Source organism: Microtus ochrogaster, chromosome 24, assembly GCF_000317375.1.
Source record: "Microtus ochrogaster isolate Prairie Vole_2 chromosome 24, MicOch1.0, whole genome shotgun sequence".
Lineage (NCBI taxonomy): Eukaryota > Metazoa > Chordata > Mammalia > Rodentia > Cricetidae > Microtus > Microtus ochrogaster.
Window position 1 is genome coordinate 32,496,309 of NC_022024.1, and position 4,884 is coordinate 32,501,192.

Below are 4,884 nucleotides of genomic sequence, written 5' to 3' on the forward strand. Positions count from 1 at the left end.
AAGGAGAGAGAGCACGAGCAAGGAACTCAGGACCGCGAGGGGTGCACCCACACACTGAGACAATGGGGATGTTCTATCGGGAACTCACCAAGGCCAGCTGGCCTAGGTCTGAAAAAACCTGGGATAGAACCGGACTCGCTGAACATGGCGGACAATGAGGACTACTGAGAACTTAAGAACAGTGGCAATGGGTTTCTGATCCTACTGCACGTACTGGCTTTGGTGGAGCCTAGGCAGTTTGGATGCTCACCTTGCTAGACCTGGATGGAGGTGGGTGGTCCTTGGACTTCCCATGGGGCAGGAAACCCTGATAGCTCTATGGGCTGACAAGGGAGGGGAACTTGATTGGGGGAGGGGGAAGGAAATGGGAGGCGGTGGCGGGGAAGAGACAGAAATCTTTAATAAATAAATAAACGGGGAAAAAAACCAAAGTGCTGGTGCATTATGGGCACTTTATCGTGTCATCGTTAGTATTATTGCCATATGATAGCGCCATGATGTTGGCGTACTAGGATTCATTCAACTTTTGAAAATGTAGTTATAGTGTGTCAGGAAGAATAAGTAATTTGCTGTTAAACAGCACCAGACTAAGGCTTACTTTTTTTTTTCCTTTAGGTCAAACTGTCCCTGGATGAAGGTCTCAGGACTAGCGAAGTCATTCATCTTGGAGAAGAACCTACAACAACTACTTTACTAAACTGGCATAAAGCATAACTACTTCCTAAATATCTGTTCTTAGGCCCACAGACAAGTATGGTCCTCACCCCATCTAAAGGAGACTTCTCTTTGAAACAGAAAGGGGCCATTACAGAACCTCATAACCTGTCAAAATGCGGAGTTGTGAAGGGGCCATTACAGAACCTCATAACCTGTCAAAATGCAGAGTTGTGGACGTTCCAATGGAGACATCTATAAAACAACTCCCACACCTAGGCTCAAAGAACATCGTGGAAGAGACAGAGGAAAGTCTATAAGAGGCAGAGGATCAGGGAGTTTGCTGTGAGACCGTGTCTCTTAGTAGTGTGAGAAACTATACTCATAATGTCTCACAGACGTGACCGCCTAAACATGAGCTGCTCAGAGAGTGTCACAGTGACTGGGAGAGATGTGTGTAATCTGGAGGCTGTGGGTGCAGAAGAAAGTGAGACCCAAAGTTCATCTCCAAGACCAACAATTATGCAACAGAGAACTTGAGCCTAGACGTGGGAGAGATGATTCAAAGGTTTCCAAGGAATCAGGTCAGTTCCCAGCACCCCCACTGAGGCTCAAAACCATCTGTAACTCCAGTCCCATGATATCTGATGCCCTCTTCTGGCCTCTATGGGCACTGCATGAACATGGTACCCAGACATAAATGCAGGCAAAACATTTATACAAATAAAATTAAAAAAGAAAGTATTTAAAAAAAAAAAAGAAAAGTAAACTTGATCCTATCCCTCTGGGATGCTGGTCTCCGTCTGCTGTGAGGGCATGACTGGAGGTTCTTGTTGAGAGTTTCTAGCTGAGTAAAAACGCCTTCGTTTTCTTTCTGGCTTTGGAGTTTCGCCATAGCAATCCTAGCTCTGAGCTCCAAGGCAAAGTTCCCTGTTTTCTTCTGTACCTTGTTCCCGAGAAAGTAGGTCACACTCCTACCTTGCTGCATCAAGGGACATCAGGGGCAGTTGTTGGGCCACTTGGCCAACACATTTCAGTTGTCCAGGCTGTGGGTAATAGCCTGGGGGGGGGGGGTCATAGAAGTTGACTTGGCACTTGGCTTCACTGAAGTGAGACAGGTGCTGGGTTTCAAGTCTAAGGCCTGGACTTAATTCTTCTACCTCCTCCAGGGGGCTGGTGCTTCCTTTCATGCTGCATCAGGTTAGGAATGACATGGCAGCTCTCTCCTGTCTTCTTTTGTGGTTTTTCTGTTGTTGTTGTTGTTGTTGTTGTTGTTGTTGTTGTTGTTTATTCACTTGTCGGTTTGCTTTCTGCCGTTGCTTTGTTGGGTTGTGCTGTCTGCAGTTTCAGTTCATTAGTTGGTGAGTTGGTTAGTTTGATGTTTTTGAGACAAGCTCTCCAGTGTAACCCAAACTAGCCTTGAACTCCCAACTCATCCGTCTCATTCTCCTAAGTGATGGAATTGCAAATTTATGCCATCGTGCCCAGGTTCTTTACTTCTTTAATGTACCTTAGTCTTAGACTAAGACCAGATCCAATGGTCTTACAAAGATATTTCAGTTCATGAATATTCAAATCTACACCTGTGGAGAGATGATTTCTGGAGGGTCTTCCTCGATCACAAATTTTTCGTCGTCTTCCACTTAAATCTATCGTCTTCAGTGGCAAAACTTTGGCTATACACAAAGGCGAGGTGTATATAACATGTATATGTACATGTTATATGTGGAAATATAACATGTGCATATACATGATTCAACAATGTGGAGAGTGGTCTATGTTTGAGGTAATGTGCTAGGCCCTGTGTTGTTGGGCATCAAAGAAACTCCACAGGAGTCTGCTCTCACTGTGGCAAGGTTAGCCATTTGTGCAAGAAACTGCATTTGCCTTGACTCTTTGACTATGTACTGTACAGACTGGACATGCAGGACCCACAGGAAGATGATGCTGAACTTTACCAAGGCACAACAGTCTTTAGAGATTCCTACTTCATAGAAGAGTCTGCCAGACATTCTGCAGGACACAGAGGAAAGAGACTGATGAAATTTGCCAATATAAGGTAGGGAAATCCTTCAAATTTCCTGCTTCACTGAAAAGTCTGCCAAATATTTCTGGAACTGTAGGCTGAATAAGGATGCCCCAACACTGCAAAGAAACTTTAGGTGACTGTCTAGGCAGATGTCTCTGTTGTCAGGTAATATTAATTTCTTCTGGGATCTTTGATATTAAAGACTAAATAATTAGAGATTCTTAGTTATGATAGAAAATAAGTTAGGTACAAAACTTTTCACTCATTCAGATAAGATAGATAATGTAGTGTTTTCTCTGGATTTACTAAATACAAATGTGTTGAATATTGTGAATGTTATTCTTACTTGGTAACTGCTTTAGCTGTGTATAGTATTACTATGTTGATGCTAAAACCCTTTCATTTTTATTTAGACAAAAAGGGGGGGGGAAGTTGTAGAATACTATTTTAAGATGTGTTACATTTATTTATATTTTGGAATATTTGTTTCATGGTGCAAAGATGTGTTACATTTTTTTTTTCATGTTGCATTTGTTTTAACTCTGGGAAACCCCAACACTTCGCCTGTCTAAAAGACCTGATTGGTCTAATAAAGAGCTGAACAGCCAATAGTAAGGCAGGAGAAAGAATAGGTGGGGCTGGCAGGCAGAGAGGATAAACAGAAAGAGAGAAAGGATGGAAGAGCAACAGCGAGGAGAGGACAACACTAGAGGTCAGCCATAGAGGTCAGCCATAGAGGTCAGCCATAGAGGTCAGCCATAGAGGTCAGCCATAGAGGTCAGCCATCCAGTCACACAGCCAGCCGTGGAGGAAAAGCAAAAGCGAGATATATAGGAATAAGAAAAAGAAAAGGCCCAGAGACAATAGGTAGATGGGATAATTTAAGAAAAGCTGGCTAGAAACAAGCCAAGCTAAGGCCAGACGTTTATAAGAAAGAATAAAACTCCACGTGTGATTTACTTGGGAGCTGGGTGGAGGGCCCTGCAAACGAGCAAAGAACAAAAAGACCTGAAAAAGCCCCCCAAAAAGTATAAAACAACCAAGAATATTTTGGCATTCCAATATGGGGTTAGAATAGAAATAAATAAAATCGAGGCTTTGGAATTGGTCTACTTTAGGTTATCCCAAAGACAACACACATAAACTTTTTGGCGTAGGCTTAGATCTCAGCAGCTCTCAGTTCTCTTATATATGTTCCCCTTCCAGGTTCTTCCCTTTAGGGCAAAGTGAAAGAGCCCCACGAATTCCCTTTGTGTAAAGAGAATGCAGCCTTTGGCCCTTCAAGAAACAAGCATCACTTAGTGTGTACAAGAAGATTTCACCCTGGAAGAGTCTCAATTTTCTGAGTAAATAATCTGTAGCCTCATTACCTTAGTTTTAGACTTATACTAACTGGGTGAAATGCAGACGAGGATAGACTAACCCCATGTGGGGCGAACAAGGTAAATTCCAGGGATGACATGCTCCCACGGTAGGTCCTGTCCTTATGAGCGCTGTGGGCAGCTCTGACCACTGCAGGCTTGAAACACACTCGTGTTCAGGAAAAAGTGGATTGAGGAATCCTTACACTTCCTTTATTTATTCTTGGTGAGTATGCTGGTACGAAGGAAAATGGTCCCCATAGGCCCATATAGAATGGCACCATTAGGAGGTGTGCCTGGTTGCAATAAGTGTGGCCTTGTTAGAAGAAGTGTGTCACAGAGGGTGGGCTTTGAGGTTCTGGCTAGTACCAGAGTCTCAGTCTCCCTTCCTGCTGCCTAAGGATCTGGGATGTAGAACTCACAGCCTCTTTCCAGAACCACATCTGTCTGCATGTCTGTCTGCATGTCACCATGCTTCCTGCTGTGACAATAATGGACTAAACCTCTGACATGTAAACCAGCCCCAGGGGAATGTTTTCCTTTGTAACAGTTGATGTGGTCACGGTGTTTCTTCACAGCAATAGAAACCTAACTGAGACAGAAGTTGGTAACAGGAATGGGGTTTATTGTGATAGGTTGGACCATGTTTTTTTTTGCTTTTGTTTTTTGAGGAATATGGGACATTTTGGGACTTTGGACTACAAAATTCATTAGACATTTTAAGTGAGACTTAATGAGCCGTCCTAGTAGGGGCATAGAAGACAGTGGTGCTGATTTGAATCGTGGGGGTTCGGCCATGAGGTTTCAGAGAAGAACATTAGTATGTGGTCTAGAGATCAT